At 40.5% G+C, this 25,141-nt stretch overlaps 1 pseudogene; it reads left to right on the forward strand.

Moving 5' to 3' along the window:
* LOC142442358 (small ribosomal subunit protein uS11-like) overlaps positions 1-21,465 on the forward strand; it is a 41,767-nt pseudogene extending 20,302 nt beyond the window's left edge.
* The last annotated feature ends 3,676 nt before the right edge of the window (positions 21,466-25,141 follow it).

Below are 25,141 nucleotides of genomic sequence, written 5' to 3' on the forward strand. Positions count from 1 at the left end.
TATTTTCAAAGAATTTGCTCTCCACTTAAGCCCTTTGCATCAGGTCCTCTTCGCCCCCACCTCCTCCCCACTTCCCCTCCTCATGAGCTCTTGATAATTTATAAATCATTATTTTTTTCATATCTTTCCCCGTCCAATATCTCCCTTCACCCCCTTTTCTGTTGTCTGTCCCCCAGGGAGGAGGTCACATGTAGATCCTTGTAATCGGTTCCCTCTTTCCAACCCCCTCTCCCTCTACCCTCCCAGTATCGCCACTCACACCCCTAGTCCTGAAGGGATCATCCGCCCTGGATTCCCTGTGCCTCCAGCTCCTATCTGCACCAGTGTACAACCTCTGCTCTATCCAGACTTGCAAGTAGAATTCGGATCATGGTAGTTGGTGGAGAGGAAGCATTTAGGATCTGGGGGAAAGCTGTAGTCTTCATCGGTGCTACATCGCACCCTGACTGACTCATCTCCTCCCCTAGACCCCTCTGTGAGGGGTTCTCCAGTGGCCGACAAATGGGCTTTGGGTCTCTGCTCTGCACTCCCTGCTTCATTCACTGTGGTAAGATTGTTTTTGTTCTGAGCCATCATCATTCTTAAAATATTTTCTTTCTACTTGAGCCCTTGGTATCAGCTCCTCATTTTCCCCTCCCACCCCGCCCCCCCCCAAAGTCCTTCCTTTCGCTACGCTTACCATCCAAAAGATAACAAAGATAACAATCGTTTCATGTCTTGTATAGGCATTTAAAGCAAATACCAAGGGAATCTCTGACTCCAACAAGTTTTTGGATGTGACTCTGCCTACATACAGTTTCATGACATTAAATCTTATATTTCCTTCCAAGGTTGTGATTCATTAATTATTGGTCATACCTTACATTCTATTATCAATGGATTGTATGCAAATATAACTGACATATAAGCCTCTCAGTAAACACTACACCATAAGTTTAACAGGGAGATGCTACATCACCAGAAAAAAAGGTTCATATTCTGATGATAGATTTTCTAATAATTAACAGATTATTTAATAAGTCTTAAACAGAAATGTCTGTATGTGTACATAAGTGTGCATACCTATACATAATTTCTATTATGAATAAAAGGGACATTCTCATTATAGTCTCTTTGCCCTTAAAAATATTGTAATTGTATCATAATTAGTGTAATTATTCTTTTTCTTCTGCTAGGTTTAGGAGTTCCAGGAGAAAAACCATATGTATATATATTTACTGCCAGGTTCCTGGGTTCCTGATAATGCTGATGCACAGAATGAGTACCAACTACTGGAAAATGTGCTCTTTATATTTATTTAATCTTAAAAATAAATCTGAGCTAGATGGTGCAGTGTATCTTCTTTTACATAGAGGAAACTAAGATCTAGTAGGTAATGTGACATTATAAGATTATTCATTTATGAAATTACCACTTAAGTCAATTCTGTCTCTTAGTGGCCCTCTGTGACAATAGCAGAACTAGCCAATAGGTTTTCCATAGTTATAATTTTCATTTTAGAAGCAGATTGACACATTTGTTTCCCCACAGAGCTTCTGAGTGAGTCCTAATCACTGGCCTTTCGGTTCATAGCCCGGTGTTTAACCCTGCGCCACCGGGGATCCTCCACAAGAAGTCCAAAACTAAAACCAAACTCACAGCTGCCGTCGATTCCAACTCATGTAAGAGAGGCTAATCCAACTCCAGATGTGACTGCAACACAGCTCACGCGCCTTCCTTTCATCACGCTCCTTTGACTTTGAATTGAGCACCGTGACTCTTAACCTAATTCTCAGTACTGCTAGTACATTTTGATAATAGACCTTGGAATATATTTTGAATCATGTTTTTACTATGCATGTTTGTTATTCCTCTAATTCAGCAAACTAATAAAGCTACCATATTAATATCAGAGTCTCAAGAACGAAACTCAAAGTCCTTATCAGTGTGGCTATTGAAATGTTTCCTTGATTAGTGTTCTATTTGAAGTCAGCGAATAGGGAGAGTTCTAATTGTATTAGATTCTCAGTGGAATTATATCATCCATTATCCAGAAAAAAGGCGCATAAATACATGTTTGTAGTTGTGTAAAAAATTAATCTATTTTGTAATTTAGAAAACTTTGTATTTCAGAGAAACACCAAGAGTGGAAATAGGGCTCACTTAATTGAGTCAACGAGTTGAAATCTTCTATAACCTGTCTCTCTCTTTCCTTCTCCCCCCATCCTCAGTCCCTCCCACATTCACACATATACACACTTTCTTTTTTGCCAGTGCATCACAAAACACATTCCAGTCATTCCTGAATACAAGGAGCTTTTAAAAAATTTATGAGGAAAATTCCATCACATTTGTGTCCATTTTTTTCCCATGTAAGTTTTGGAAGCCCCTCATACTTCAATATGCATCTTCCAAAAGCAGGTACATGATTCATTGCAATACAACCACTATGATCACATCCAAGAAAAATTATTATTTAAATTAATATCCAACATACAAATCTACTTCAGTTAGCCTCAAGATGTTCTTTAGAGTTATTTTTTATAAAGATAATATATTTTGTTGTCATTGAGAATATCAGAGCCTCGAGAACAAAATCCAAAGTCCTTAACAGTATATCTTTATACTCAGCAAAGCCATATTGACTCACTACGTTCTACATGTACAATGCAGTGACAGTGAGTGTATGCTCCGAGTTGACCAACCATTCTTACCTCCTTTCCTGAGTTCTTCCTTCATTAACATAAACTCACGGCCTTTAAGATTCCTGTCTAATTTCTTTTTTTAAATTAAATTGTTTTATTAGGGACTCATAAAACTTATCACAATCCATACATACATGAATTGTGTAAACACATTTGTACATCCATTGCCCTCATCATTCTTAAAACATTTGTTCTCCACCTAAGCCCCTGGCATCAGCTCCTCATTTTACCCCCTCCCTCATGAACCCTTGATAATTTATAAATTATTATTTTGTCATATCTTGCCTTGTCCGACATCTCCCTTCACCCACTTTTCTGTTATCCGTCCCCCAGGGAAGAGGTCACATGTAGATCCTTGTAATCAGTTCCCCTTTTACAACCCACCCTCTCTCTACCCTCCCAGTATTACCACTCACATCACTGGTCCTGAAGGGATCATCTGCTCTGGATCCCGTGCTTCCAGTTCCTATCTGTACCAATATACATCCTCTGGTCTAGCCAGATTTGCAAGGTAGAATTGGGATCATGATGGGGGGGGGGGGAAGCATTTAGGAACTAGAGGAAAGTTGTATGTTTCATCATTGCTACATTGCACCCTGACTGGCTTTGTCTACTCCCTGAGACCCTTCTGTAAGGGGATGTCCAGTGGTCTGCAAATGGACTTTGGATCCCCACTCCACATTCCCCCCTCATTCACTATGATATGATTCCGTGTTCTGATGATGCCTGATACCTGATCCCTTCGACACCTTGTGATTACACCGGCTGGTGTGCTCCTTGCGTGTGGGCTTTGTTGCTTCTGAGCTAGATGGCCGCTTGTCTACCTCCTGTCTAATTTCTTGAGTTACTGCTGTTGCTCTGATCTTATAAGAACAAAATGCTTAAGGCAGACTTTTTAAAACAGTAATGCTATTTAATTATTAATAGTTAATAATTAAACTGTTGTTTGGTTTTAAGACTTCAGGAGGATGTTGCTGGCTTAAAGTTTAAAGACGATCTTAGGGCAATAATTTCAGGAGCTCATCTATCCTCCATGGTTCCAGAAAATTAAAAATCAATTATAATTTGAAATTCTGCATCTCCCCCACCTTTGATCAGAATCCTTTTATGGAAACTTTGATGAAAAGATTCAATAAATGGTAGCTGGGCAAACATCCAGTTCTTCTGTTCTCCTGACAAAAAGGCAGTTAGTTATTTATGGAGGCAATGAGCCACACATTCCATCTTCCCTTATTTTGACTCTCCTTCCTCTGTTGTTCCATGCAAATAGAAATCCATTATGCCTTGTGTGACTTCTTGCAAGTTTGTAAGATCACAGACACTTCTTAGGGAAATAGATGGGACAACAGAAACACTGAACTCATGATTTGGCCAATTAACTGATCTGTCTTATGAAACTGTGATTCTAAACTTCCAAACCAAGGAACCAAATCCCATGAGGTGTTTGGTTGTACATAAACAGCCTCATCAGCTACTCTTTTTTGTTATTATTATAATTCTATTTGTCACAAACTCTGACAATGTACAATTTTACAGATGTCCAGTCTATTGTCAACAACTACAATAATCATGTGTGCAACATTATCCTTAATCAATGGGATTTTTCCATCACCATTAACACTGCTTTCTTTATTTCCTCCTATCCTTGGTCACCACTAAGAAACTTTGGTTTAAACATTTGCCTTTACTTGTGTTTTTATAACGAAGCCAGACATTATTCGTTCTTTGATACTTGTCTTATTTTACCCAGTATAATGTCTTCCTATACACTAGCATACACAAAAACTTTATTTCTTCTACTGGTTGATTAGCATCCCATTGTATGTTTAATACACATTTTGTTTATCCATTCATCTGTTCCTGAACACTTGAGTTGTTTCCGACAGCCGGCACTCGTCACATGTTTCTGAGTCCATGGGGGATATATCTAGGAGAAGAATTCCTGGGCCATGCGGTGGTTGGTAGGTGTCACGAAGTTGGTTGCAACTTATAGTGACCTCGTGTCAACAGAACAAAACTCTGCCCAGCCCTGCACCATCTTCATAAGAACTGTTTGAACCCACTGTGTCTATCCGTCTCCTCGATGGCCGTCCTCTTTCCCACTGCCCTGCTGCTTCACCAAGCACGTTGCTCTTTGCCGGGGACGTGTCTTTCCTGTAACGTGTCGGGAGCACATGAGCCGGATTCTCACTATCCTCATTTCTAAGGGGTACCTTGGCTGTAATTCTTCCAAGACTGACCGTGATACTGTCAACATTCTTCACCAACCCCATAGTCCAAATGCATTCTTATTCGTTATTCCTTATTCAGTGTCCAGTCTTTCAAGGCTATGCGGTGATCAAAAACACCATGATTTGGGTCAGGTGCCCATACTTTTCAAAGTGACATCCCTGGTCTCCAACACGTTAAAGAGCTCATGCACAGCAGATTCATCCAATGTGGGACATCATTTGATTTCTTGGCTGCTGCTTCCATGAGTATTAATTGTAGGTCTGAACAAGATGAAATCCGCGAAAAACCCAATTGTTTCTCTACCTGCTGGTCTAATTGTGAGCCCCACATGGGAGTTCTGTCTCACTTTTTGAGCAGCCCCCCCCCCCCCCGTTTTACATAGAAACGGTATTAGTTTGTTTTTCCACCAACAATATCCAAGGTTTCAAATTTCCCCATATCCTCACCACTATTGGTTATGGTATTATTATTTCTAAGTGTCCATTTTGGTGGGAATTATGTGTTATCTCATTGTGGTTTTGACTAATGACAGTGAGCATTTAGCACTTTTTGTGTCTTTGGTGACTATTTCAATGCCCTCTTTGGTGAAATATCAATTCAAGTTATTTGCCCTTTTACAGGGTTTGGTGTTACCTGTTTGTGGTAGGTTGCCAAGCGTTTACACCAAAGGGAATTTATGTAGTATAATAGATCTGAAGAGCCTCGTGCCTATGGCACCAAGGAGGGTAAATCATCAGTTTGAACAGAGCCTTGTCAGAACAACATGGTTTCTGACAAAATTGAGGCAAGAAGACATGTCAAATTTATGCTGAACTTCGGGTGGACAAATGGCGAAATTATTGATGCTTTATGAAGAGTTTATGTGTACAATCCCAAAATAAATCATCTGATAAGTGGATAACTCACAATAAGAGTTACAAATGGGCAACTCATTTTAAGAAGGGACACTAATAATGACGTGTGCAGTGGTAGACTATGCACCGATTTTAAAGAAAATATTCTTGTCCATACCCTTATTGAAGGAACCAGTGATTGGTAGTGGGGGAAAAGGCCAATGCCCTAGACATCTCAATTGGTTTAACTTATACAACTCTGATGGAAAAATTAAAGTTGAGCAAGTTTCCTCTGTGGTGGGTGTAGGCCACCACCCAGATCACCTGCAGATCAACTGCAGACAAGAGTTTTCAATGGATATTCTAAACAAGTAGGATTCAGGTCCTGAAGTATTCCTTGGGCGGTCCTGAAGACAAAGTATTATCAAATCAATGACTACCAAGAAGTGGAAGTGGCCCAACCAAAGCCAAAGCAGACTGGTCAGTAGCAACAGCCATGGCAATGATTTTCCTGGGATGGTTGTGGAACTTTGCTTGTTGACTCTCCAGAGGGCCAAAGAATAATAACATCTGGATGTTATCAAAGCTTTAGCCCAGAACTGCATGGCCAGAGAAGCCTTCTGCACCAGTCACATTGTTCCTGATCACTCTTTTCATCAAACAAGGACAATTGCGTGAGCTTTTAGAGGAAACCAGTAGGCATCCACCAAACAGTCCTGATTTCATTCCTTCTGATTTTTTTTAAAAGGATCCTTGGTGGATTTCTGTTCTCGTAAAGCTGCACAGCCTTAGAAACCCATCCCCCCATTAATAATGTAACAAGAATGCATTGTTATTGTTCTCGGTTCTTTACGAATGAACTAAATAAATCATATCATCACTTACAAAAGTCTCAACCTTGATAGAGCTTATGCTGAGAAATAAAGTTTACATTTAAAAATTTTTATCTTTTAATTCCATTTTTTACAAACATTTGGTATTATCATTGAGTGTGTTTAAAGCTGTTAAACTGAAGTAAAACTGTAAGAACTTCTACAAAGACTGCAATATACATCAGTTGAATTGAATAGCTAACACAGAAAATTAAAAGGATAAGTGATTTTTCTATGTTTCTTTCTCTCATATTTTATTTATTCCATTATTTAATCTATTTGTTTTCTGGCCCTCTCTTCTATCTAATCAGCATGTATCTCCTTCTTGATATCAATGACCCACAGAAAATGTCTATGATGGACTCTCATCCTTCAGAACCTGCAAGGCCATAAGTAATTGTTGCGTTAAGCCACTAGCTTGAAGTAATATGTAACCTAACAATAAAAAAAACCCAAAAACTTCACTGCCATCGAGTCATGTTTTTGTGTTGTTTTTTTTCTTTAAGTTATGGATGTCTTGGAAAGGGAAAGAAATAATTTCATAGCACATTACAAGAATATTTGAAATTCTTCCCATCCCACTATACATTTCCTTTGACAGCAAGCATGACTTTACATATCCTCCCAAGATTGGAATTAATTTACTTATTCCTTGAATCTGAGCCCATATGACTTGATTTTAATTACAAAATATTACAGATCTTAAAAAAAGTATAGTCCTGATTACAAGGATCCACATGTGACCTCCTCCCTGGGAGAGGGACAGCAGAGAAGGGGGGAAGGGAGACTCCGGATAGGGCAAGATATGACAAAATAATGATGTATAAATTACCAAGGGCACATGAGGGAGGGGGGAGCGGGGAGGGAGGGGAAAAAAAAAAGAGGACCTGATGCAAGGGGCTTAAGTGGAGAGCAAATGCCTTGAGAATGATTGGGGCAGGGAATGTATGGATGTGCTTTATACAATTGATGTATGTATATGTATGGATGGTGATAAGAGTTGTATGAGTCCCTAATAAAATGTAAAAAAAGAAAAGAGGAGAAAAAAATTATTAGGGCAAAGACTGTACAGATGTGCTTTATACAATTGATGTATGTATATGTATGAACTGTGATAAGAATTGTATGAGCCCCAATAAATTGTTAAAAAAAAAAGTCTAGTCCATTGAGACTTGCTCTTGAAATCATAGTCCGCTGCCATGTGCAGAACTAAGAGCGAGTAGGTAGGATGATGAGGTGCATGAGCACGTGATCCACGTTTCAGTTCGCAGCTGTTTAGTTTCTACCCGTGAAACCGAGGCTTGACCACCATCTGAGTGAGCAGGGTGGTTAAAACTGGGACTGTCTCAGTTTACTTCTCTGATTTTTTTACTTTGTTGTGGTTGTTGAAAATACACACTGCAAGAAAAAAAAAGCATCAATCCAACAGATTCTACTTATAAAGTTTAGTGACTTGATGACATTTTTTGAGCTTTACAATAATTTCACCCTCCTTTTCTAGCTGTTCCTCCTTCATGACAGTAGACTTACTTCCTGTCTAACCTTTGAGTTACTGTGAGTTGAGTCCCTTTAGGATAGGTCCTTAAAGAGCAAATTCTCAAGGCAGACTTTTCCCCTCCCACCACTACTTGAGCTAAATTAATTTTAAATTTTAAGATGACTTCAGGGCATATTTTAGGTCTAAGGTTACAGATTATCTGAGGGCAATAGTTTTAGGGATTCATCTACCTTCTATGGCTCTCGAAATTTTAGAGTCCCTGGGATTTCTTTCTCTCTCCGCTTTTTAGATGTGCAAATTCAACCTTTTACAGGTGTACAACTTATTGCTGTAAGTTGTACACCTGCAAAAGAAATTTCATGGACTCTAAAATTTCTAGAGATGAATCCCCTGCCCATTACATGATTGGATCATTTGTCTTTTAATAAACTTGATGTTTCATATATATTTTATTAGATTCTTATTGACTGTCAATTTTTGAAGATATCAAATTCAGTAGCTTGACTTTTCATTTTTTTTGGAAAGTCTTGATGAATGAAAGTTTAAAAATGTTAAGGGGTCCTATTTATTTATTTTGCCTTTCGCTGCGCGTGCTTCTGTTGTTATATGACATAATGCTTTGTTGAAAGCTAGGCCTGACTGCATGGACCTTGCTTGTTCTTCTAAGAATTTTGTGGTTTTAGTTTGCACAAATTGCAAATACCATGGACAGATGAAAAACAAACAAATCTGTTTGGAAGAAGTACTGTCAGAACCTCTTCAGTCCTGGTCCAACTTGAATGGTTGATTGCTTCAGCTTTGCAGCTGAGCCCAGTCCAGACAAGCCCAGAACCACTACCCAAGTTCAATGTGACCCCCCACAATGATGATGTCATTGTTATCACCATAAAAAAATCAAAGTCAATATTCAGAAATGTCAATGTATGGGGTAAAATGTATGTGCCCATTGGTGTTGTGTACTCTCCCTCATAGTGATTCTGTAGGACCGAATAACAGTGCCCCACTGGTTTCCAATGCTTTAAATCTTTATGGAAATAGATGACCACCTGGGGTCTAGAGGAGTGCTGATAGATTTGAACTGCTGACTTTTTAGTTAATAGCTGAGTGTTTAACCGCAATGTCACTTGGATGGCTATAAAATTTGTATAATTTCTACTGGTGTCAAGTTTATTTCAGCTTACAGAGACTCTATAGGAGAGAGTATAACTGCCCTATTGATTTCGGAGCTAGTGAATCTTTTAAAAAATCATTTTACTGGGGGCTCGTACAACACTTATCACAATCCATACATCCAGCCATTGTTTCAAGCACATTTGTACAATTGTTGCCATCATCGTTCTCAAAACATTTGCTTTGTACTTGAGCCCTTGGAGAGATGGTCAATCTTTAAGGAAGTAGAAAGCCTTATCTTTCTCCATGGGGAATAGCTGTGGTTTCTAACTGCTGACCTTGTGACTAGCAGTCCATCTTGTAACCCTCTATTGACACCAGGACTCCATAGTTGATGAGTAATTAAGATTGATATGGTGAAACTATACAATACAGCATTTAAGAAAATAATTTTGAAGTCAATTAGATCTGAGTTTAAATTCTATTTCATCATGTGTTTCTCAGGCATACTTAGCTTATCAAATCACTAATTTCCTCATTCATGAGTAGAGTATATTTGTATCACCTTATAAGATTTGAGATGAGTTGGGTTGACTTAATGGCAGTGAACTTGGAGTTTTAGTTTTATAGATTTGATAAAGGAAGAATTAGTTTAATATGGTAGCTAACAAAATGTACAACTAGTGTTCAGTCACCCACATTTCGAAGACTCCAGGTTAACAATTCATGTGTTAGAGTCCAATAAGAAATAATACATATGTATAAAATCCTTTGCTACACATTGCTTTCCTGTTAACTAAGATACTATTACTATTAAAAGAATTATCTTAAGCCCCATGGGAATGATTTATTATATACTACAACAAAATGACAATAATGTCTGTAAAAGGGAACCAGGGACTTAAAGAAACTCACAATATATAAATGGATTTTGAGCTTTCACTTGATCATACTCCTAATATAAGAAAAATTTGTTCTGATGACATGACCCTGCTTGGTATTCACTTTCACAATATCACATAGGTGCCATAGCAAAGTTTGGTGAATAAATCAGATAGTGCCTGGCTATCAGGGAAAAAAAAGCATCTGAGGTCTTAAAGGCTTGTCTTAAAACAAGAAGTAATGCAATTGAGGAGTCAGCAAAGTCCACGTAAAAGAAATACACTAACATGTGTGACCCAAGGATTGTAAACAGTAAGATCCAAACCTGGAGGAGAGAACGGTACCAGTGCATAGATTCTGAACATTCGTTTTGGGTAAGGCTATGGATGAGAGTGGTAACCCAAATTCATGTGCAGGGTCTCTGGGTGGGTCAAGTCCCTTGCTAGTCTCCAATGTACATAGTCTATGAATGTTAACAGCCATATCAGACAGAGAACTTTATACAGTAGATTTTAGCAGCTGTACTTAGGCTGGAATGTAGCACCTTGTCACTTGATCTCCCTCTGGACCCAATGTGAACTTATTTTAAAATTTTAATATTCTCGGGGAGGGAGGGGGGAAAAAAAAAGAGGACCTGATGCAAGGGGCTTGAGTGGAGAGCAAATGCCTTGAGAATGATTGGGGCAGGGAATGTATGGATGTGCTTTATACAATTGATGTATGTATATGTATGGATTGTGGTAAGAGTTGTATGAGTCCCTAATAAAATGTAAAAGAAGAAAAGAGAAAAAAAATGATTAGGGCAAGGACTGTGAGGATGTGCTTTATACAATTGATGTATGTATATGTATGAACTGTGAAAAGAATTGTATGAGCCCCAATAAATTGTTAAAAAAAAATAGATGGAGAAGTTAAAGTCATCCCAGCCAAGGAAAAAAATAAATACATAAAAAGAAAAAAAATTTTTTTTAATATTCTCTGCTTTCTCTTAGATTGAGTTCTTTCTCTGTTGTATACGGCATTGTTGTTGGGTCTTTATTTGTTGTTTGCCTCCGCCACCTTTAACAGTTTTATTAACACTTAATCGACATCTCATCCAATTCATCAGTTCAATCATATCAAGAAGAGTTGCACAGTCATTGTGCCCTTGTTATTTTTAAAGTTTATCTGAATTGAGAACCCTAGACGGGTAGATTTATGAGGATAGTAGCTGGATTCATGATTGCCTAGGGACATGGAAGGGGAGAGTGGGGGGGATGGGGAGTCAACATCACGGGGTACAAGGACAGAAAGGTTCCAACGTTGATTGTGTTAATAATTGCACTCCTCTTTTAATATGATTGAGCAATTGTATGACATGTCAATCACGGCTCAATACATTTTAAAACATTTTAATATGGTAGTATTGTAAAGCACTGTGCACAAGACCTGGCACAGAGTAGGAATTTAACAAGTGATAGCTATTATTGTACATACATAGGAAATTCACCAAGTCACTAAAAACACTTAGTCTGTGGTGTTTGGTAATCCTAGTCCTAACACTGTGTTGAATATTTTCTGTAGTTAACCCTGATAGAGGATGGGCTAGAAAACAGAGAGGCCAACTTTACTTAATGAATCAGTTTCCTTTGTTTGTATACGTGTTGCAAACATCTACAGATGTGACGTCTGGAAAGTGCTGGTGGCTAGGTAGATTTGTTTTTAATAACTTGTTTTCTCTCGAATAGCATACTTGGAAAAGAGCAAACCCTCAAACACATAGACTTGAATGAAAACTCTTTCAGTCACATCTTTTGCATACATTTTTATATCTGACAGGTTCAGATAAATATAAAAGTCTTTAAGCAGATTACTTAAAAAATATGAAACATTAGGAAGTTAACTTTAAAAAGGCTTAAAAGGTGGGAGGTAACCCAGAAATCAAAAGACAGTAAAATATTCCGATTCATCTTAATGCCACAATGAATGGCAATCTGGTACAGTTAAGAAGCAGAAATCCATTCAGGTAACCAAAAATAAAAGGCCCCAGCTATAAAGCCGGCTGCAGCTGGAAGAAAGAAACCTCCCAGCAGCAGCATCTTAAACGTATCCGTACTGTAGTTGTGTGAATGACCATTGTGAGGTCTGCGGTACGGGAGCACATTAAGAAGAAAAGACAAGATCATCGCCGTGACGGCACCACGAGCCTCAGGAAAGGCCTTGTCAGTGTATTGTTGAAGGCACATTGTTTAACATTTCACCGAGGAAAAGATCCTTTGGTATTTCAGGGACAAAACCGCATCTCCAAAGCTTCCTCTGTGTACAGTTGTCTTCTCTTAAATTCCATGCTAATCAATCCAACTCCCTAGAAGGTGATATCTCAGTAGGAGTGCTATTTAAATAATCAATATGTAGTATTTCCATAGAGAGCTCTTTCTTTCTTTTTAATTAAAAAATTCAGGTCACTGAATTCGAAGTTAGCAGGATTTTATATCATAGACTAAGATTATATTTAAGAAAGGTTTACATATGGTTTTATCTCAGTAATATTACAAATTCTTTGTAATATTATTTATAATAAACTCAAACAAATAACAAAGTTTATCCACATTTTTGCTTTGAAGATAAGCATACAAAATATTTCTTTGGCCCTGTGTGTGAAAAATGAATTATTTGTGCTTTAAAGGTGTCTAAGTGTGTGCTTGCACAGAGGAGAGCTCTATTTATCTACAGGACGGGTCTAAGGCACAGCAGGAGCAGTACTAACTTCTCCAAGTCACCTCACCAGGGGGCCTTCATCTGTCCCTGGTGAGACCAGAATGAGTTGGTCGTTCAAATTCCATTGCCCTTCCAGTCTCCTGAGACTTCAAACGAGGAAGCCAATTATGACGGTGGGTGCTGGGATGTAGACTTGTGTCCACGATTAATCAGACTGAGTCTGACTCGAGTTCATATTATAAACTCCAGTGAGTGGCACTCAGGTGGCAGTGGCTTTCAGTCAGGTCTTCGTGGTCCAGGTTTGAACCGATAAACTGACATTCTGTAAAAGAAAGCGTGTTGCCAGTCCCCCGAGTTTATGAAAAGTCACCAAATTACATCGTTGGTGACTTACCTGATGGAGGCACTAACATTCCCTTTTATCATGCCTTTTAAAGAAAGAGATCTGATATCAGTTTTACAGAAAAGAAGAAATCTGATTTGACACCTTACAGAGTTGAGGGGGCTATCTTAGAGGATATTATTTAGATGACATTATTTGGTAATAATATTTGAAGTGAAAATCATATGAAGTTTGAATTTTAATAGCCAACATCGGTAGCATACATAACTAGGTAGACAGATTTGTAACAAAGACTGTAATATTTGTACACTTGAAACATTTACTCAAGATAAGGGAAAGTATAAATTTTTGGAGGAGATATATATTCTTTAATAAAAGACATCATGGATGAAAACAATGTCAGCCTATTTGCTACTACCAAATCAAAATCCTTTTATTAATTAGGCTTTACCAAGAGATATTGCATTTTTTTCCTTCATAGAGAAATACAATTAAATATTGAATAACCAACTTTCCTTTCAAAGGAATTAGAAAGAGAAAAGAATCTTCTCCTAAACTCCTCCAGTAGTTTATATTAAGCCATTTGACCTTCACATTGATTTTAAAATTGGAATGAAAAAGTCTAGGCTCACAGTTAAAAAACATTTCTCTTCTTTGAGATATATTATTCCCACAAAACATAATCACCGGTTAAACTGCAGTGGTTTGTTCTCTCACGTTCGCCCCAAAGTCTGTATGTGCCCTTCATATACTGATGACTCTTTTAATCTTGTAAGAACCCCATCCAGCAATGAATCACATTCTTGGAGTGAATAACTCAGTCCTTGACGCCAACCTCTGAGGGGAATATTGTGGTCATGCTGTCTGAACAGTGTGGTAGCTATGGCTACCTATATAATTCTTCGCAATGAAAAAAAAAGTGACAATGACATTAAATTTAATCAGGTTCCCCTTTTCTGCGGTTCCCACTGGGATGAGCTACCAGTGTCTTGCCTTACATATTCAAAGGCCTTCCTGAGTAGTCTGCATGTGTTCACATCCTGGGACAATGTCCTGCTAATACAGGACAATAGATCTGTCATGTATTTCTCCTGCAAGTGCATGTGAGTCTGTAGCTACTAAGTACTGGGTTTCAGGGCCGTTTTCCCTCAGTGACCAGTTTACTTAAGTCTTAACAAACAGCAGTGGGAAATGTACACAGACACTAGAGTGCAACGGACTTCCTTATCTGAGCTGGACACTCAAACCAGGCAAAGATTGTGACGGCTAAAATAATCATAAAGCTGCCAAGCATAAAGTTTGGTCACACTTCATCTGATAGGAAAGACACAGAACTGAATACGGCATGGCTGAATACATTTGAAAAAATAAACCTACTAGACGCTTAAGGGCTACAGCTTATGTTCATAACCTTGCACCTCTACAGCATACTCAGATGGAAATCCTTAAACCATAGTTGAAAATTCTGAGATTTGTTTTGTATGTTGTGTCCACCGGGCATGCCTGAGAAGATGGTCACCTAACTTGAAACCAACCACGGATGAAAACAGCAAAATGATACTGTCACAGCCGTGATCGCACCTGCTCTGTGATTCATTGAAATTCTCTGACTGCTCAGAACTGTTATTTGGGAAGCTGAAAAACAACCCCAAACAACCCAGAGCAAACAATAAAAACAGAATTCAAATGAATTTTCTCCTCTTTTTAGGGAGTATTATTACATATTCTATCTTTTTAGGTAGTGTAAACATACACTGGCAATGAAAACTCATTATTTTTAGGAAAAACAGCATTTTGAGAGCCATTAAAAGCTATAGATGATTCTTTCTAGTCTCTAAACTAAGTAATCCCTGTGTTCAATGATATTTCATATTATTTGATATTAACAACTGATCTTAATGATTTATAGATAACACTTTAACTTTTCATGTATATTTGTGCAACATATATAAATCTAAAAATTATATTGAATTGGTACATAATAGCCATAATATAATGAAAGATGAACTCCATAATTCTTTCAGAAGATGCTTACAATGAAATGTGTTAATTATCTGCAACTCTACCAAATTAAAATAGTGGTGGAAATGGAGTCTGTATTAAATGTAAAACAATTGTCTTTATACTTTTTCTTCTTCTTAACTCTTAGCTTCTATTGAAAACTTAGGGTTCTTTGTCTTGGAGATATGCATGTATAACTTCTATTAACACTCATTTCACCGTATGAAATGGTTAGTTGATTGCATAACTAAAAAGGAGATTGATCCCTTTATAGCTTTATATTTTCATTCACTAGGTAGGTGCTTGAAGATGGATAACTTAAAATTGTTTCTAATGATAATGGTAAAAAAAGTGAGCTTATCATAATTGTATAAAAAATTCCTTTGCTAATGACAGATCTTTGACCTCAGTGTCATGAAGGAGTTCAAGGTCAACCAGCAAGACACTCACAGTGGTCAGTAATTTTTGACTGACTGACACTTGGTTTTTAACCTTTGAAAATGTGATTTCATGTTTATCAAACGTTGACATAAAGCATTGTGTGCAATATAGAAATAGGGACCTTGTGCTATGGCTTTCTAGTATAAATTTGACAGACAATCTATTGGCATCCTCTTTAGGACAGATCAGTGTCAGGGGGCCAGGAGGTCAGGGATTAACAGTCCTCATTGAATAGGTTTCAGTCAGAGAAGACAGGTTCCACAGGAAAAATGCCTTTCCAAATGGTGCCGTTCGTAGGCCCAAGACATTGCGACTCAACGCTCCACTCTATTGTTTGGCAACAGAGAGATAGAAAAAATCTGTAACCAATGCACATATGCCAAAGATGACATGAGATCATTGTTTAGCTCCAGAAGGAGGTTTTTGTGGTACCAGAACTGATCCTAGAGAAAGAAAAACTACTGAGTAGTATGTAAAGTTTGTCCATATTATGGCTTGTTTTGGCTCCCTTATCAGCATTTTATATTTCCTTCCTTGTGATTCTTCTTCTTGACCATAGTTTTCATTTTTCTACGAAGGTGTTAGCTAACAAAGACTCGGTGTTTATCCATGCCAGGATATCTGAAAGTACATTGAAATCTCTGGTATCCCTTTCTGAAACTACCTGGTATGCATCTGACAGCTCAATCCTTTATTTCAGCCCATCCCACTCAGTCCTTGCTTTGACCGCAGGACCCAGAGTTAAAAGAAAACATGCAAGGTTCTGGTTGTGTTTTGGGCAATGGGTTTATTTGTATGGATGCCTTGAATTTGAAGGCATTAACAAATGAAAATTGAAATGATGTTTCAGAAATTCACTGCTCTGTGCATGAGTTTGTTGTTGTTTTAACCGTAAGGAACTCCTCTGGGAGTGCTGGTGGCACCGTGGCTATGGGATTGGGCTGCTAACCTTAAGGGCAGCAATTTGAAATCACCAGCCACTCTGCTGGGGAAAGATATGGCGTTCTGCTCGTGGAAAGAGTAGCAGACTTGGAAACCCACAGGGAAGTCCTATCCTCCCCTGTAAGGTCGCTTTGTGTCAGAATCAGCTTGATGGCAGTGAATGAGTAAGGAAATCACGTTAAAAGTGTTTCCTTGCCTCCTCCTCCACCCAAGGAGAGGGTATTGTTTATATCTCCACAGGGAAAGTGGGACCAGACTTCAACCCAGTGCCGCTAGGTGTGAATGCAATATCCCGGCGTGGAGTAGGGAACCAGTGGAGGCCTGGGAGGCTGGCCCCAGAACCATAAATTAAGTGGATTCCTGCCCCTCCCCAGAAAAGAATTTGTTCCAAAGGACGACATTGACTCTGCAGCTCCGGGAGATGGACATATCTGATCAGAGCACACGGGAGCAGATGAAGGGGCAGGAGGAGACAGTGGAACACAGCCTGGCTCACCAGGCTGTGAGGATGATGCTCCTGATTAGAGCAGCCAGTCCACAGAGAGAACAACATGGCTGGCCCCACTATGAGACATGATGCCCCTCAGTGACTAAGGGCGATACAGGAGACTGCACCGGAGACACAGTGTGGGAATTGTACCTGACCTGATCCCACCACACCGAGGCAAAGCACTGGGGGAGTGCAGCGGAACAGCAAGGGATTGGAGTGGCAAGGTCCCCAGGGAATGCTGAAAGTAGACTTTGGGGCAAGGGCTTGGTGCCCTAATAGACTGGACTGGAAAACACTCCTAAGGGCCAACAAACGATCCTTGAACTAACTACAAGCTTTTCTTTTGTGAAGTGGTTTGTTTTGCTCTTTGTCAGTGATTTGTTTTTGTTGCTTTGTTGTCTGGTTGTATACTGTTGTTTTGTTTTCTTCTGTCTTGTTTTCATGCATGTTAGTGTCTCCACAGGTCTGTCTGAATAGGACAGGCTGGATGAACTATCTGTAGGAAAAACAATGGGACCGACAGTTCCTGGGGGATTTGGGGTGGGGGTGGGGTAAGGGGGTAAGAAAGTGGTGTCAACAAACACAGGGACAAGGGAACAACATGGGACCCAAAATGGTAGAGAGCGGGGAGTGGCAGGCCTGGGTAAGGTTGAGTAGAGAAGAGGTATAGCTGTAGCCCAGGTGATGACGGAGCATGGTAGTAGGGCAGGAGGAAAGTCAAGGGAGATGGAGGAAAGAACTAGGAGTCAAAGGGCATTTATGGAGGTCTGGACAAAGATATGTACAAGCAAATATATAGATATGAGGATGGGGAAATAGATATATGTGTCTATATTTATAGGTTAAGTATTAAGGGGGCGGAAGGACCTTGGTCCTCTACTCAAGCACTCCCTCAATGCATGAATACTTTCTTTTATTAAATTGGCACTCTACGATGCTCACCCTCCCGACACAACTGCTGAAGCCAAAGTGGGTGAACAAGTAAATGTGGTGAAGAAAGCTGATGGTGCCCAGCTATCAAAAGAGATAGTGACTGGGGTCTTAAAGGCTTGAAGATAAACAAGTGGCCATCTAGCTCAGAAGCAACAAAGCCCACATGGAAGAACACACCAGCCTGTGTGATCGAGTGGTCCCGAAGGGATCAGTTATCAGGCATCAAAGAACAAAAAATCATATCATTGACTGCACACCTCCATGATAGGATCGCTGAAGACAAATGGGTGCATAGGCAAATGTGGCGAAGAAAGCTGATGGTGCCCGGCTATCAAAAGAGATAGTGTCTGGGGTCCTAAAGGCTCGAAGGTGAACAAGTGGCCATCTAGCTCAGAAGCAAAAGAGCCCACATGGAAGCACACCAGCCAGTGTGATCACGAGGTGCCAAAGGGACCAGGTATAAGGCATCATGAAAAAATATATATATATAGAATGAAGGGGAAGAGCAGAGTGGAGACCCAAGGCTCAAGTGTCGGCCACTGGAGATCCCCTCACAGAGGGGTTTAGGAGAGGAGATGGGTCAGTCAGGGTGCGAGGTAGTACCGATGAAGAACACAGCTGTCCCCCAGATCCTGGATGCTTCCTCCCCCCAACTACCATGATCCGAATTCTACCTTGCAGGACTGGATAGGGCAGAGGTTGTACACTGATGCATATGGGGGCTAGAGGCACAGGGAATCCAGGGTGGATGATACCTTCAGGACCAAGGGTGTGAGGGGCGATGCTGGGAGAGTGGAGGGTGAGTGGGTTGGAAAGGGGAAACTGATTACAAGGATCCACATGTGACCTCCTCCCTGGGAGGTGGACGGCAGAGAAGGGGGGGCGGAAAGGGAGATGCGGGATAGGGCAAGATATGACAAAATAACAATGTATAAATTACCAAGGGCACATGAGGGCGGGGGGAGTGGGGAGGGAGGGGAAAAAAGAGGACTTGATGCAAAGGGCTTAAGTGGAGAGCAAATGCTTTGAGAATGATTGGGGCAGGGAATGTGCAGATGTGCTTTATACAATTGATGTATGTATAGGTATGGATGGTGGTAAGAGTTGTATGATCCCCTAATAAAATGTAAAAAAAGAAAAGAAGGGGAAAAAAAAGAAAATGATTAGGGCAAATAATGTACAGGTGTGCTTTATACAATTGATGTATGTATATGTATGGATTGTGATAAGAGTTGTATGAGCCCCTAATAAAATGTTTAAAAAAAAAAGCAGTTCCTTGCGGAAGAACAGTCTTCCTACTCCCTCAAATGTTGTTATTTACAAGTGTCATGAGTTGGTTGTAACTCGTAGTGACCCCGTCCTCTGTCCGGTTCAGCACAGTGCATGAAGCACTGTCTGGTTCAGCACCCCCTCACAATTATTGCCGTGCCTGAGACTGTTGCTGCAGCCCTGGCGCCCCGCGTCACCAAGCATGAGGTCCTTCTCCGCAGATCGGTCTCTCCTTGGAACGGCACATGCCAGTTGTCGTTGTTGGGCAGTGGGGCAGTCAATCAGAAGCACAGGAAAGAAAAAAACATAATTTGGAGATTTGACCTATGATTAAAAAACTAGATCATTAATTTTAGATGATCTATAATCCATAGATTGCCACTAGAGATTTTTATCATTGCTGTTATAAGTGGTGTGATTAATGTTTTGTATTGGAATTTCTTGTGTGAAGCCATTTTGCAGATATTTTACTCTTAAATATGACATGACCTCTAAATCAAGGATGCTCTTTTATAAAAGTACTATTGTCCCAAGGACTTAACATTAATAAATAATAGTTTTGAAATACAAGTAATAATCAAGTTTTCTTGTCACCTGCCTTTTAATATTCCCTATTTGACAGCAGGAGATAGAAAGTCCTTGGCTGTTGGAGATGTTAGCAAAATGCTTCAATGAAGGTTAAAAGCGTCTCAGTATGAGATCAAAGATGCCCTGTAAAGTGACAAATATTTGATGGAGCTCGTATTTAACATGTTAGGCTCGGTTGCAGTCTTGTCAATAGGTAACGTATCTTAGAGCTTTGGACTCAGCTTTGGTGCTACAATGGGTTGCTAGCTAGTTGGGCTGCTGCTCACAAGGTCAGCAGTTTGAACCCACCAGCAGGAGAGAGGTGAAACTATATGCCCCAGCACAGCTGTGCAGGCTTGGAAACACTAGGGAATAAGTCTACTTGGCTGTACAGAGTTGCTATGAGTCAATTGACTTCATGACAGTGGTTTAATTTTTTTTAAAGCTACTTTGTTGCTCCTCCTTGAACCAGGATTATTTATTTCCACTTTGTTGAATTTAGTAAATCTAGGTGCCTTGCTTTGTGGATTTCATGTTCTCTTTCTCTTGTGCTCAAACACCAGTGCACAACATTCCCAGTATGAACTATTTTATAAATCTGGGCTTCTGGAGTAAAGATAACATGTTTCACATCTGTAGAAGTCTGTACTGTAACTGCTAAAACTTGGGGGGTGGGGTGGGATATTTATCTCAAAATAACTTTTCCTGTTTTGATAGAAAAAGTCTCTCAAGAATATACTCATGCTAATCTAGACTGATGTATTTACACAAGGCAAAATTGCCCATCTAAACGAAAAACAAATTAGTTGCACAAACATGCTTCCATGGGCAACACAATCAATCTTTTCTATTGAAGCAGTGCGTCAAGAAGAAGGTGAGTGATAGTCAGAATAATCTTCTCAGTCATATTTCCTCCTTTTGAAGATAGATTTTGTTGTAGGGACTAACCATAATTGAGAATCACTCGGAAATAATTGTAGTGAGTAAAGTGGTCCAATCTCATAAATAGCTGCCAACCCTGTCCCTTTCCTGTCTAAACATAGAATGAGTTCTTATTCTACCTGCCAGAATCTCAGAGAAGTTAACAATAATTTTGTGGTATTTGACTTAATGTAATTAGTATCTAACATTTCATACTCGAATTACTCCTCCCACCACAGGTGATTAAGAATATTCTCGGCCTCGCCTGCTCCCAGCCTCTCTTTCCGGTGGCGGAGTCTAGAGGAGACGCGCAGACGTGGCGCCTCGCAAGGGGAAGGCAAAGAAGGAAGAGCAGGTGCTGAAGGAGAGAATGGCTTTGGTGTCTGCCACATTTTTGCCTCCTTCAACGACACTTTTGTCCATGTCACTGACCTCTCTGGCAAGGAAACCATCTGTCGAGTGACGGGCGGGATGAAGGTGAAGGCTGATCGAGATGAATCGTCGCCCTACGCTGCCAGGTTGGCTGCCCAAGATATGGCCCAGAGGTGCAATGAGCTGGGCATCATGGCCCTACACATCAAACTCTGAGCCACGGGAGGAAACCGGACCAAGACCCCTGGCCCTGGGGCCCAGTCTGCGCTCCGAGCCCTTGCCCGCTCAGGGATGAAGATGGGGGGGATTGAGGATGTCACCCCCATCCCTTCCGACAGCACTCGCAGGAAGGGGGGTCGCCGTGGTCGCCGGCTGTGAACTGGACTCCTCAAATTATTTTCTGTCAATAAATTACCTTCGAGTAAAAAAAAAAGAATATTTTCCTCACATGTAATTTCCACTACTACCAACAACACTTTGATGAAGTCTAAATCCTGCTCCTCATCAGAGAGATCGCTTATCAAGTGATGAACACAGTTGATTTTTCCCATTGAACATAAAGTTGCCAGTTTTCAGCAGTTCAGCATGCAATCTGTCTCTAATAGCACGCTCATCTTTTTTGGGGGAACCTTATAGTTTGTATAGATGATAAAAGGTCACTTTCCCACTACGGAAACTTCCGGGGTCAGTTCTCCTTTTTACTGATGTGGTCAAGAAATGGGTATGTGCAGTAGCCCTGGACATTCAGACACTTTCTCTCTGGACTGTGAAAGTTGAGCGAACTAAATATTTCTCAGAATGATAGACACACTCTGTTTTGTGAGCAGAAATGGACTGGAATTGGCCATTTTGAAACAGGGAATCATATAACTTACTTTTCAAGAGAAATGGTATTGTATTCATTGTCAAAAAGGACATTTCAAGATCTCTCTTGGAGGACAATGCTGTTGGTGATAGGATACTATTTATCTTCATAAAAGAAATCCAGTCAATACAATTATTATTCAAATTGATGCACCAACTAATAGAGCTAGTGATACAGAAATTGAAGAGTTCTATCCATGTCTGAGGCTGAGCTTATCAAACAATCAACCAAGAGGCCTTGATAATTAAAAAAATCATTTTATTGGGGGCTCATACAACTCTTATCCTAATCCATCCAGCCATCCACTATGTCAAACACATTTGTACATTTGTGGCCACCATCATTTTCAAAACATTTTCTTTCTCCTCGAGTCCTTGATATCAGCTCCTCATTTCCCCCTCCCTCCCGCCTGAACCCTTGATAATTCATAAATTGCTATTATTTTGTCATGTCTTACACTGTCCGATGTCTCCCTTCACCCACTATTTTGTAGTCCATCTCCCAGGGAGGGGTTTATATGTAGATCATTTTGATTGGTTCCCCCTTCCTATCTCCACCTTTCCCTGAGCCTCCTGGTATCCCTATTCTCATTATTGGTCCCGAGGGGGGATTATCTGTTCTGGATTCCCTGTGTTTCTAGCTCTTATCTGTACCAGTGCACATCCTCTGGTCTAGCCAGATTTGTAAGGTAGAATTGGGATCTTGCTAGCAAAGGGGAGGACACATTAAAGAACTAGAGGAAAGTTGAAAGTTTCATTGGTGCTATACTGCACCCTGACTGGCTCCTCTCCTCCCCACGGCCCTCCTGTAACGGGATGTCCAGTTGCCTACAGATGGACTTTGAGTCTCCACTCTGCACTCCCCCTCGAATGAATACAAAGATATGATTTTTTTTCTTTGATGCCTGATACCTGATTCTATAGACACCTCATGATCATATAGGCTGGTGTGCTTCATCGATGTGGGCTTTATTGCTCTTCAGCTAGATGGCTGTTTGTTTATCTCAAGCCTTTAAGATGTTGTATCTTTTTTAAAAGTAATTTTATTGGGGCTTATACCACTCTTATCACAATCCATACATACATCAATTGTGTGAAGCACACTTACACATTCGTTGCTCTCATCATTCTCAAAATTCGCTTTCTGCTTGGGTTCCTGGAATTAGCTCCTCATTTTCCTTTTTTCTCCCCCCTCCTAATCACCCCCTCCCTTATGAGCCCTTAATAATTTATAAATTATTATTTGATCTTATCTTACACTGTCTAGCGTCTCCCTTCACCCACTCTTCTGTTGCCCATCAGCCAGAGAGGAGATTATATGGAGATCCTTGTGATTGGTTTCCCCTTTCTACGTCCACTTCCCTCCCGGTATCGCCCCTCTCCCAGCTGGACCTGAGGGTTTCATCTGTCCTGGATTCCTTGTGTTTCCAGTTCCCATCTGTACCACTGTGCATCCTCTGATCTAACCAGGTTTGCAAGGTAGAATTGGGATCATGATAGTTGGGGGAGGAAGTGTTTAATAACTAGAGGAAGGTTGTGAGTTTCATTATTGCTACACTGAACCCTGAGTGACTTATCTCCCCACTACCCCTCTGCAAGGGATGTGCAGTTGTGTACAGATGGGCATTGGGTCCCTATCAGTTGCTTCTCTCATTCACGATGTTATGCTTTTTATTCCTGCCTCCCGTACCCCCCCACCCCCCAGCCTTTGGTGCTTGAAACATGGTCCCCTCGGCCCTTCATGATCACACATGTTGGTGTGCTGCTTCCATGTGGGCTTTGTTGCTTCTGGGCTAGATGGTCGCTTGTTTACTTTCAAGCCTTTAAGACCCCAGATGCTATATCTCTCGATAGCCGGGCACCATCAGCTTTCTTCACCATGTTTGCTCATGCACACGTCTGTCTTCAGCGATCATGTCGGGAAGGTGGGGATCATGGAATGACTGTTTAGCTGAGCAAGGTGCTCTTGTATTGAGGGAATGCGCATGAGGAGGCCCAATGCCCACCTGCTGCCCTACTACTAAACCTATAAATGTATACACATAGGTCTATTTCCCCCTAATCGTAAATATATTTACATATGTACATGTCTGTATTTAGGCTTCTATGTATGCCCTTTGCCTCCTACTCCTTTCCTCTATTTCCTTACGCTTTCCTCCTGTCCAACTACCATGTTAAGCCTTCATTCTGGTTTCAGTAATTCTTCTCAGTTACCTTGCCTTTGGTCACTCCCTACCAGTCCTCCTATCCCCTCCCTCCACTGGTTTTGAACCACTTGTTGTTCCCTTGTCCCTGGGTTGGCCAACACCTCCTCCTTTCCCCTACCTCCCACACTCTCATGTCCCTCTGGAACTATTGGTCCCGTTATTTTCTTCTCACATTGTTTTTCCAGCCTATCTTATCTAGGTGGACCTGAAGATATATTAATATGTTCATAAAATTTGGGATGGCTTTGACATCATCAAATTGACACATAAGAACATAGCGATGACAGCAGCAACACTGACAAGCTAACAAACAAAAAAGCCACTGACATATAAAATTTAAAAGAAGAGAAAAAAAGAATAAAGCAAACAAAAAAAAGCCTGTTAGTAGTTCAAGGTCTGTTTGTTGACCTTTAGAAATGTTTTCCAGACGAGTCTGATGGGGTGCCACGTCCTGGCCCCAAAATCCATTCTCTTTACTCCCTCGGGACCTCCTTGCTCTGCTTCCCCCAGTGCTCCATTGCATGCCCCCAGTGTTTTGTCTCAGTGTGGTGGGGTCAGCTCAGTTGCACACCCCACACTGTGTCTCCAGTGGTGTCCTATGTAGGGTCATGGGTCAGTGCAGGATGTCGCATCTCACCATGCGGCCGGCTCTATGGTCCTATCTGTACATTGGGCCCTTTGAGCCAAACTATTCAAGTTGATATGCCAGGTGGGGCTGCATCGGTTGCATTGTCTGAGGGAGATGCCTTAAAAGATATTGCTGAGAGCACCCAGGAAACACCCTCACTACCCATTATTTCCACTAGATCTGTCACTAAAATTAAGTCTCAGAAAGCTCCTAAAGGTGAGGTTGAGATGATCACCAAGAAGAAATGCGCTATACTCATAAAGATCTGCTCTAGTTTTCAAATACATACAAGCAGGAGCCTGGGGAATATCCCTGTGAATAGTTACTAAGGGTGTGGGATACTGGTGCACGAAAT

The sequence above is a fragment of the Tenrec ecaudatus genome, chromosome 3, assembly GCF_050624435.1.
Source record: "Tenrec ecaudatus isolate mTenEca1 chromosome 3, mTenEca1.hap1, whole genome shotgun sequence".
Lineage (NCBI taxonomy): Eukaryota > Metazoa > Chordata > Mammalia > Afrosoricida > Tenrecidae > Tenrec > Tenrec ecaudatus.